Below are 12,404 nucleotides of genomic sequence, written 5' to 3' on the forward strand. Positions count from 1 at the left end.
GTGATTTATCGCGCGTCGGACAGAAAGGTAAGTCGATGTGTCGGTCGTGCAGATGATGCGGAATTTCGAGATCGACCTCGAGAATATAACCCGTAGGCGAATCCGGAGCGATCGCGCTTGCGTCAAAGTTCGCGATGTCTTCAATCCATCGAAATTTGGCATAGGGCAGCGGTTGACACATCGCCCATCCGTATAAATTGTTCACGTCATAGTACATCAAATACGATGACGGTTTCGACAGGTCGTACGAACGCATGTACTTGTTATTGGTCTGCGTGTATCTGTTGAAACATTGACTGAGGCCGCCGCGTATACCGCGCTCGATAAACATAACCATATCGATGTCGATGAGCAACTCAAATTTTACACGCGTATGTTTCAGCATGGCGTCCCACGTGAAACCTGGCAATGTGTAGTAATGAGCGGGATCGAGACTGTAACTTTTGATACAACTTTCACGGAAATTTTCAAAAACATCAGCCAATAACAAAACATCAGTCTTCAAATATAGATCGCTATATTCGCCTAAGGTTTCAATAGAGAACCGCTGCCAGATGTTCACGGCGTGCGCGTAATCATTCTCCGACACTGTGTTACCGGTCAACGAGCTATAAAATGATTCGCGCGATGGTAGGCGCGTGTCCTGCAGCTTGTCCGCGCGATCCACGTATTCATAAGAAAAGACACCTTTACGCGTCAACAAATCAAAATCCTCGTTCGATAACGTGGAAAATTCGGAATGTAAAATTTTCAATTTCTCTCTACTTAAAAAAGATGTCAATTTATCGAGACTGGTACTCAAAAATTTGTACGAATCGATGAATCGTAATTGTACACAATTTTGCGAATCTGATCTATCTTTGACATGTTTAGTGAATGAAATGTATTTTTCCTTTGTTATCGGCAGGATGTCAATTTTGCCTTCGTACGCCGTAGCTATTTCTGTGATAACAAAGTGCGTCATAACCGGATAAATTGTGAAAGACTACAGGAATGCAATATGATTTTTTATAGTTTAGATTGCAATTCGAATGTGCGGGTCCGCAGTAACCTGTGACCTGACCTGTAAGGTGGCAATGATCACGTACCCGCGTGTCGTCCGACGCAAATGATTTCTCACAAATGTGACAACGCGTCGCGCTACGGTATGTCTCCTACTGATCTCTCGATAATGTTTCCATAGGGACATTCGCGGATAACAAAATTTTTATTTGATGCGCCAAATTTTCGAGTTGTCGAACGAACCATGCAACGCAGTCTTCGCCGTGACGAAATTAATACGCCGATAACGCATTGTCGTACGAGCATCGCACATAATATCCTACGCTAAATATCTTGTGCTGCTGTTGATATGTATGTTTTCGATGTGCGTGTTTTCTCTTTGCGGCTCCATCTTTCGCAGTATGCACTTAAGATCTGCGTAGACGATGAATGGAAGTCGTTCTTTGTTGCAGTAGTTCTTGAAGTCAAGCCACTTGTTGTCCTCATTCGGTAGTCGGATGGCGCAATCGTTCATCCGTTCGCAATCCATCGTATGCGATTCCAATTTCTCGGATGAATTAAAATAATGTAAACATCTGCAAACGGAAAACATGATTTTTTAGTATTTTTAGCATTTAAATTAACAATTATAAAATATTTTACATATTTTGTTAAAAAATGTGCATACGTATCGATCACAAAAATATTTCTTATGTTCTTTTTTACTCAGTTGCGAGCTCACAAGACGGGATAAGTTTTTGATGTACGCGAAGTGCCCATTATCGTCGCGCGGATCCTGCATGTACAACAAATTTGCATGTTTCTCCATCTTCTTTGTTGTCAGATGTATTGGGAGAATCTCCTTTTCCTTGATACCGTAGACGTTGATAGAGATTTCGTTGAGATGTTCGAACTTTTTAATTTGATTCAACGTCATCGGAAACGTCGGTAATGTCTTGGAGATTTAACACCGTCGTATAATGTGGATACGATGATTCCCGATTTGTATGCTTTTCGACCGGATGCAAGGCCGCGACCACTGACCATGCGAAACACGCATTGTCCGTTGACTACACGTTAATTACTGCTCTTTTTAACATAATTTCCCGCGGTAACTCGATGTAACACCTCGCGTGCATGGGATTATATTTATTAACATTAATTGTTAAATTTAATATACGTGATAGCGCCCATCCACTGTCGCGTTCTTGAAATTCTTCGAGCGATGCCAACGTAGGTTCGATGACGTGCTGCTCGTATTCATCCATATTTGACACTCGAAAGAGTTTACTATTTTTAGTGTTTATACTTTTATTGGCGCGTTTATCGCCCGTCACAAACTCGCCGTTGAACGCGGTGTTCACTTTTACATTATCGTGTGTTTTTATAATGTCTCGCACTCGTTCGAGCACTACACCACCGGAATCTTCCAAAAATCGTCGCGGCTCGATATAGTTCACGTTGATCACCGCACCAGTCAATATACGGCTTTCAAACGCCGTATCAATCTCGCGCCAAACGAGAGATCCATTGTCTCTACTGGTGCTCGCGCACTCGCCACCAACGTGTACGAAACGTCTTTCTAATTGTACCTTTGCACCCGCGAGTCATGCGATCCTCGCCACCACAGATTGTCTATTTGCAACAGTGAGTCGAGGACGCTTAACACGACTAAGTTCTTCGAGTTGTTTGATACACTCGTCGCATTGTTGCAGCCACGCGAAACACTCCACCAAAGTAGCGACCTGGCTGCATTGTTCTAGCAGCTCGCGTTCCACTCGCTCGAGATGTTCCATTTTTTTATACTACGTCCCACGAAGCACTTGCACTTGCACGTGATTTGTCTACAATATCGTCTTTTTTTTACGCGGTGCAAATTGGGCACATGTTACATGACATTGTTATATATACGGACTGACTGCAATTGGAACAAAAACTGTTTAACGCATCAAGAGTATTTATCTCATGCTTCCTAACGGCATACATTATTTCAATGTCAGTGTCCGTCAGACGAACTATGCATTCGGCACATATAATTAGAGCACCTTCTGTCGAATAATAAAATTGTATTGTGCAATGTTTTCTATTACTATTCAGTACAAGGAGTTCCAAACGCGTAACAATTTTTTCTGAATAATCCATAAGTTCATCACTCATATCATTTATGCAGTCACTGTCGTCAGACAACGCATGTTCATCTTCGTCTTCAATGTCAATGTTAATATTGTCAATATTGTTAATCTCCATTTCTAGTTCATCTCCAAACTCTTCGTCCACTATATTCCTGAGGTTTTCCATGTTTATATTAAACACATTTTCTATATTTAACACATTATTCATCGTCAATTATTTTTCTTACACACGCACACAGTATCACAGTCGATATTCACTTCGAGACTTCCGAAAATCTACTGTGATCTCGCATACCCAATGATCTACTGTATATCGTTTGTAATTTCGCTGTCCCTTTGTCAAACTCGAAGCATGATCATAGGTTTTCCGAGTCACAATTTGGATTTTTATAGCAGCCCAAGTTTTCCCGTTTTTTTTTTTACCCTCAATTTTTTCTCCGATAAGAAGATTCGATAGAAAAGATTTGATGACTTTTTTTTAAAGACAGCATAACTTGAAAGTAACAGTTGGAATAATATCAATCAATATTCGGAAATAGTTTTTTTTCAACATAAAAAGAAAAAACTTGGTATTTATGATGGAATATTATTTATCAGTGTAACATCGATAAAAAATCGTATTCAGTTTTATAGTTTCCGTTCGGTGTCACTGTCAAAATTTATTTAGTTCTTACGTGAAAACTTGGGCTTGACCAAACAGGAACGAACATGTTTCAATATTTATTATTAGGAAAAAATTAAGAGAGAAGAAGTGTCCATTTACCGACTTATTTTTATTGAATAATGAATTTTTCGAGATTGTTCGAAATTAACTCATTACAACATGTACATTTGTTTAGCAGCCGAATTATTGGCGCTTCTCTTACCATGCTGTGACACGTACAATTATCAATGCTATTTTTTCTAAATCGGGACATCATTATAAATCTTTCGAATTTGTTTAGGTACATTATTTTCATTAAATAACGGATTTTTCGAGATTGTTCGAAATTAACTCGTTGCAACATGTACATTTGTTTATAGCAGCCGGATTATTGGCGCTTCTCTTAACATGCTGTGACACGTACAGTCGTCAATATTTTTTCTAAATCGGGACATCATTATAAATCTTCCAAATAGCAATTTGTTTAGGTACCTAGCAGCCGGAATATCGGCACTTTTTTTTTCCTTTTTTTTTCCTACGTCAATTTCTACAAAAAATATCTTTTCTAGCAGCTCTTCCTAGACAAAAAAAGACTCCCCCTCCTCCCTTCTCCCTCAAAAGTACATTCCAAAGAATTATCGATAAAGCATTCCCCCTTCCCCGTGCCTACCAGTTACCCCCTCTCCTTTACCTCCGCGTCCCCGAGTTATCCCGCACACCCACACCCCGCTCGGAGCTCCTGGGTTAGAACCGGCCTAGTATCACTACTTATTGTTCGTAAATCTTTGTTCGTTCTGTTTTTTCCAATAATTTTTTGCGGTGTGACCCGATCTATCGCACCATTGACAAGTAATGATTTGGTTATTAAATTGAGATTTTACATTATTATTTGTCTATGTTTTCGCATTGACGGTTTTGGAACATAATTGGCAAACGATAATATTTTCGCGTATTACATTTATCGGTTGACGTGATTGAGGATCGCGAAATCTGCATTTATCGGCGCTATGTCTGCGTTTCTTGCAAATTTGACATATTAGAGTTTCAGTTCCCAAACTGCGGGCTTGTTGAGAAATCAAATTTAATTTTCTGCAATTAAAAGCTGAATGACCTTCCTTTCGGCATATCTGATACATTTCATGTCTTGCTCTCTTTGTTTAGCCTGACCTGATCGGAGGCCGCTTCCTTATCGTAGGTTTGTTATCGCTCGAAGTTCTCGTTCTATTTTTAGCGCGTTGGATACAGTCTCTTGCACATTTAAGTGCCGAGTTATTCTTTGCTCAATTTCGGCTTTCAGACCTCTAATGAAGCATTTGCACATATCTCTTTCTAAAGATATTTTAATATTTTGATCTGAGAGAGAGTTTCCCGAATGTTTGTAAGCTTCTAATATTTGTTTTCCTAATAGTTTTACTCTATTAGCATACGTTATAACATCCTCATAATTTTTTTGATAAATGCAACCTAGTTCTCCCTGAAATTGATAAACATTTTTGATTGATCCATAAATTTGTTTTAAATATTTTGTTAATTGAGATACGCTATTAAAATTTTGATCTTGAACGATAGTACGATGCGCTTCACCGCGAATTTTACTTTTAATTATTTTAGTAAATTGTGATTCGGCTTCATCCGGGAACATAGATTTAACTTCTTCACAACTTTCGATAAAATAATTTACTGGAATACCGTCAAAATAAGATACGGCTTCGATCGCGTATTTTAGAATAGCGAAAGGATTAAGATGAGTTTTTAGATCTTCAATTTTATCTTCTTGATTACCGTTTGCTATCTTGATTTTATTATCAAATATATTTGCCTGCAAAGTAATATCATCAGAAGCAGTGGAATGGAGCGACCAGGGCGACCCAAAAAGAGTCACAAATTTATCTCCCGAAATTATAATGTTTCGTTTAAGGAAAAGGTGACGTGTTTAAGATCGGAATCTGAGGTTCTTGTTGGAGTAGAGTGTATGGTGTATCTTGTGCATTTGTTTTGGATTTCGATTTTGCTTTGTTTTCTAAAGCAAGTTTGTAGAAATTATCTCACCCTTATTTGAATTAGATCTCGTGGTCATTCTCACCTTCAAAGATCGCACTTTTCATCTCGGACGAGCCCCCAATAAAACAAGTTTTGTTACGTCCAGCCCGAAGCTAATTGAGAATTGAGAATTAAGAATTAAAAATATGAACGGAGTACAAATGGACTCGGAAGGACGCAAACAGCTGCTCTCTCCAAGACCAAATGTGGAAACGTGATCCCTCGAGTCCGAGCGTACTATGCGATAAGTCTCGGCACTAAGTCACAGATACGAGAATGCTATGACGCTATTCCATAGACGTGCGTTGGTCGGTCGTTTTCTGGTCAAGAAACTTAATTCTTCTTACCAGAGATAGATCTCGTGTGGATGGGAGGAATGAGACAAGGAGTTTTAAGAGAAATAAAGAGAAATTAAAATTAAATTAAACGTTTAATATAGTTAATGTTGTACGTGTTTTTGAGAAGCAAGAGAAATGATGTAGACGAGTAGTGTGCATGTATGTTCGTGCATGTATCGCAGGTGTTACAATCATAATTTCGGCGGCTGTCGAGAATTTCTAGGAGAATATGAGTGTAAAAGTGTATTAAGCGATGATCCTACCCGATGATACAATACAAAATATATTTGCGAATGAACTTAAATTAATAAACATGAAAATATGACATTATTTAGACGATATATGGTATGTATGTGTATGTGTATGGTGATATATATATGTGTATGTATGTATATGATGGAAAATTAAGGAGGAGAGTAGACTTGAATTTGTTCTGGAGGTGTTGCGAGATCGAATAATTCAGGGAAATCTATTTCAAAATTAGGAAACAGGAGTTTTCTGTTGTCGGAGAATAACCGGAGGATTGAGGTTCGAAATCGATGATAGGTTCGGGGTCGAATGCATAAAATAGATTTTCCGAGGAACTAGTAGAGCACTCAGGGAAAAGGGCCGAGGTTGGGACAGTGATGCCAGCAAACCCACGATTGCAGCCACGCTGCTGCCATGGAGGGAATAGGCTGACACACACATTAACATACACTTTCGTCCGTGTTTGCTCCGCGCTTCGGCCAGCTTCGAGCAGTAGAGAGGGCAAGACAGAGATAACTGTCTGCTGTCCTTTTCTTTCTCAAGTCGCTATACTCGCTATATCAATATGATATCAGATTTCGAGTTAATGCGACGCGCGATTATGGATTTATTTTTTTATCAGCTTTTACACATTAATAATTGTGTACAATTATTACAATATATACTTATTATATGTAAATATAAAAGGAAAATTTGCAAATATAATCTATTCTTGGCCAATATATACACTTCTTATTTACAAGATATCTCATATTAAAAATCAATATTAGTACTTTTAATGATATTTAAATATTAATTATTAAAAATATTATCGTTAATATTTCATAATATTCTTTGTATTCCTATTGAATTTATTTTCCATTGAAACTGTTGTAGCCAGGCCTACAACCAATAATAAAAGTAGTCCGCATGGCAACAAAATTAGGTTGCACGAACCTCGAAAAGTCTTTCGAAAGATTACACAAATGTGTGATCGCCGAAATCGCGACCAGTCTTTCGAAAGACCGAAGAAATGCATCGCGAGAACATTGCGAAAAAGCTGATCAACAAATTCCTAAATTTGATGATCAAATCGGGCGTGATATTGATTGATCAATATCACGCAACCGATCGACGCAAACGATCAGAATGCTGACCAGGCATCAATCAAACTATATAACCGGCTACACAAGGCGGAATAGTCAGAGTCGGGAATCAATCAAACATTACGTGTCGTTCGGAATCGTTACTATAATCGCGCAAGATATTACACGAGCACAGCGAAGTTCACGCGAGCCGTACTATCAACGTCTCAGGTGACATACTCGGTCGACGGCCGCCAGAGTAACGCGATACGCGCCCGCCGACGTTTAACCGTGTGTGAAAGAAATAATATAAGCAATCCAAGAAATTGTGCAGTTGTTAAATAAATCAAGTATCCTAAAGAAAGTGTGTTAGTGATTTCAAGATTTCCTTCCATTCGTTCGATCCTGCTCGGAGTCCCAACTCCTTAGGCTTAACGGACCCGACTATCTCTAAAAATTAACGTTGTAGCCCATCCGGGGTACAACAAAACGTATATATAGTTGCTCAACAAAAATCGCGAGAAGGTGGTCTCTTCCGTCAGGAGGGAAATGTAAAAAATTATTATTAATACATTTAAATTATTACATATACAAAATAATTTAAATATTTAATTTATTGCAATATTAAAGAATTAATTTTTTAATCTTGCAAAAATATTAATTTTTTACATTTTCCTGTGTGTGTGTGTGTGTGTGTGTGTGTATGTGTGTATGTGTGTGTGTGTGTGTGTGTGTGTGTGTGTGGATGGTGTGTGTGTAGGTGGTGTGTGTGTGTGTGTGTGTGTGTGTGTGTGTGTGTGTGTGTGTGTGTGGATGGTGTGTGTGTGTAGGTGGTGTGTGTGTGTGTGTGTGTGTGTGTGTGTGTGGTGTGTGTGTAGGTGGTGTGTGTGTGTGTGTGTGTGTGTGTGTGTGTGTGTGTGTGTGTGTGTGTGTGTGTGTGTGTGTGTGTGTGTGTAGTCACACACATAAATATTACGGACAACTTCTTTTACATTCTTATATTCTTTTTAAGTAAAATACCATCTATGGATAAGATTTATTACACGCTTGTTTATTCTCTGTAGGCGTAATGTCTTCTAAGGACAAGATTTTTTACATGCTGATTTTCTGTAAGCGTGATGTCTACTACGGACAAGATTTTTTACACGCTTATTCTCTGTAAACGTGATGTCTTCCATAGACAAATTTTAATAATTTAATATTTAATATTTTCAATCTGCATACGAGAGACCAGCAATATCTTCATCATCTATATCATATAACCTTAAAGTATTATGTTTTTAGTAGCACTAGCATATAATTTCTTGACATAAGAGACAAATGTTTTTTCTCAATCATATTTATACATGTTTCTCCTCTCGCCTTTAATGCTGACTTAAAAACACACATAGCGTTAACAAAAATTGATAAAAGTTTATTGCTTTTTTTGTTTTTAAATCATTTAAAAAGGAAAACATTCTTTCTAGATCAGCAATTCGGAAGTAACCGAACAGAATTCAGAAGATTTGTTAAATTTGGATAGCACTATTATTTGGGTGCTGACATTGCAAAATGTTTTTCCACATATTATCAAAATTGAGTTTAGAAAAATTTTGCTTTTCTTCTATTGTAAAATCTAATTGCAATGCAATCTTTTCTTTCTTTGAAGCATCTTCATCAAGTACCAAAAGTTTTCGCTATGAAAGAAACATCATTGAATGATGTTTCTCTATCAATATTAAATAATAAATAAAGTTACGAAAGGTTTAAAAACTTGCAATTTTGATAAAAATATATTATTTACAGATAATCTTTTAGTTTCTTTTGCAGCTGTCACATAAAACATTAAGCAGTTCTCTCGAACTGTTGTAACAACATCTGTGTACTCTTGCATTAGTAATTCGTTTAAAATGGTCTCGCTTTCCCGCACGGATAGCGAACAGTCGGTTACCAGGAGGGAGAAGCGACAACGTTGGAGACAAAAATTTGGTTATTATTTGATCGAGTCGTTAGGCGATAATTATATGGTAACAAGGGTTTATTCAGTCAAACTAAGATTAACAGTGGTTAGTACGATGGAATGCACAAATCTTCGCGCATAGAATTGGCCGTGAATGGGTGAGACGGCGATCGGCGCGTGTTTATTGTTTTGATACAAATGAGGTATCGTTCCGGCGGTCGGCGCGATACTGGTCGCTGCGCGGAATTCGGTGGCGCGGGGCGCGCGCGGCGGCGGCGGTGTCGCACGTGTTCGTCGCGGGCCTTTAAATCTGCGGGGATTTAAAGCGTGTGCGAGTGTGTCATGAGGGTGAGATGTCGCGAGGTATTTGGGACCGTATAGGTCGAAGAACGGGTGAGCCCGTTCCCTACCGAGAGAGCTCGGCCAGCCGGGAAGGATCCCGGCTGTGACAGGAGATGGAGACATCATGAGAGTGTCGAGTGAACTCGGCCGACCGGGATGTACCCCAGTGCTCGGTGGTATCGGGGAGAACCCCGATATTCGGCGGTGGAGTTTCGGAGACGGCGGAGTCGGATCGAGCAGACCTCACTCGATGCACTGGAGAGACCTCAGTAGCTCTCGGCTTGCCGTGGAAGGCTTCGGAGACGGCTTTCGGCCAGGCCAAGCGAACTTGGCGCGTTGGGGAGGGCCCCAACAAAACTCAGGCTTTTTATTAGGCTTCGGTTCGGATACTCGCTTCTTCGAGACGTGCTCTCAGAAGGTGAGTGTGGAACAGGATGATTTTTTAATAAAAAAGGCATCGCTTTCCACAAGATACCCGAGATCGACCTCGGTATTTTTCGGTCGGATCGATCTTGGGGTTAGCATCTCTCTCCCCAGGAGCGAAAAAAAGGATCGGATAGGATTGGTTTTTTGGGATGATAAGGAATCGGAGCAGGAAATGTGAAAGAGTAGGAAAGGAAGTCGGTGATAAGGTAACGGCGCGGCGCGGAGTCGGTTACGCGCTTATGGACGCGGTGCGGGACGCTCGCTCGCTTGCGTGGCGCGGTGTCGGTGCGACGCAGGGCACGCTAGCGCTTGCTGGCGCGACGCGTGGTGCGATGCGGGGGGAATACGACGAAAATCGTCATATTTACGCGGTATTCCCGTGCTCTGCTCCGACGCTTCGGAGTTCGCGAATGTGATAGATTAAAAAAAAGAGGCATAAATGCTTCTTGCGGCCACTACCGCACTCCGCTTGATGTTCGGCGGTCGCCAACAGATGATCGGTCGGGAGAAAGTCGGAATAGAAACGGAGCGGAGGGACACGCGCTCCGTTGCACGTTAAAGTATTCTTCATATTCCGATCCTAAATTAATTTTATAAAGAATTTTTTTATTCTCTTTTTCAGAGAACACTATGTTCATAAAAAAAGGTTTCAAATATTCAATATTCATCTTTTAAAAAATTTCGATACATTTGAAATAAAAAAGAGTTTAAAGATTTTGACTGCAATACATGAATTTTCTGAAGTTTGAAAGAATGCATTAAATACATTAAAAAAATTTTAAATATATTTTAAAAAGAGCAAGTAAGCTTTTGTTTCTACATTGCCCATTATAGACAATAGATATTCTCCAGACTTTGTTTTTTCATTTAACTATTTCATTAAGAAAATATTTAATTGTATCCTAATATTCCAGAATCTTTTCTGTACATAAATAATGAGAAAGCCAGCGTATATCAAATAATATTTTGCGGTGATAATTTTTAAAATTTTGCAGTATATTTCGTGAAACATTCGTGAAAACATTCACAAAATTCTCTATAAATAGCCTTACATTTCGGACTGCTGTTAATGTAATTACCAATTTTTTAAATTCTTCGCAAATGCGAGTATTTTATTTTTTGCATATTTTATTTTTTATTTATTGTATACATACAGCATGCGCTGCTAATGTTGCAGAATGACATGAAAAAGTTAATAAATATGGACATATTATATTTCTTCCAATTTTTTTTTTTGAACGATAAATGTTTCCCTGTCATAACAGATGCATTGTCGCATGACAAGAAAACAATATTTACAAATAGTATTTGTAACTTTCACATTTCAGATTTAAACATATCAAATAACTTTTCTGCACTGAAATTTTGGGCATCAATATTTATTAATTTAATTAATTATGTGCGATTATTTAATATCTCCGGATCAATGTATCGCGCTATAAAGGTCATTCATTTTTCAAATCAAATGTTTCATTAATAAATATTGTAAATTTTGAATTCTGAATTTTGTTTATGGTCTGTTCCGTTTCAATAGGACACAAAACGTTCGTAATAATATTTTTACATTTTGTACGACCCATTTTCATATTTTTTAATATAACAGGATCTTTTCCTATTTCTTGAAAAAAATAGAATCTTAAATAAAATAAGAATCTCATTTGCAATACAATGAAGAATATTTTTTTCAGCAATTAATACAGCATATCTGATCTTCGCTGATTTTTTACGCTCATCGAATGATAAAAACGAATCATTATTTTGCATCTTCATTTGATTCGCTCTCTTCAGAGAATTTTTACATTTATCTAAATGCCTTTTGGATTCTGCGTGACGATTTATTTGCCATAAACTACCAGCAATAATTTTATTGCAAATTAAACAAAAAAATGAAACTTTTATCATATACTTTGCATTAAAATTGCTCTATACTTAACCATTTTTTTTTGAAATATTATCTTTTGTGAATTTTCATCATCATTAGTAGATGATGATTTTTTTTAAATATTATTTTTATGATATATAGAATCCGCATGTCTAGAGATAAATGATTTACACGAAAAATTCTTATTGCAAATACTACAATGATAAAGATCTTTTACATGGATTATTATTGTATGGTACTTTGCGTATCCATGATTTAAATCATCAGTGAGCCAAGCTTCTGTAAAGCTTCGCTTACGTCTTTTGATCAAATCGTCATACATTTTCTATTATAAAAAAATAAAGAAAGTTGAGAAATAGAAATATACA

The 12,404-nt window shown here is 37.9% G+C and overlaps 1 pseudogene; it reads right to left on the reverse strand.

Moving 5' to 3' along the window:
* Positions 1-2,051: 2,051 nt before the first annotated feature.
* LOC148934858 (uncharacterized) lies at positions 2,052-2,777 on the reverse strand (annotated as a pseudogene).
* Positions 2,778-12,404: the final 9,627 nt, after the last annotated feature.

Source organism: Pogonomyrmex barbatus, unplaced genomic scaffold, assembly GCF_055798465.1.
Source record: "Pogonomyrmex barbatus isolate J1 unplaced genomic scaffold, ASM5579846v1 scaffold7, whole genome shotgun sequence".
In the NCBI taxonomy this organism is placed as follows: domain Eukaryota; kingdom Metazoa; phylum Arthropoda; class Insecta; order Hymenoptera; family Formicidae; genus Pogonomyrmex; species Pogonomyrmex barbatus.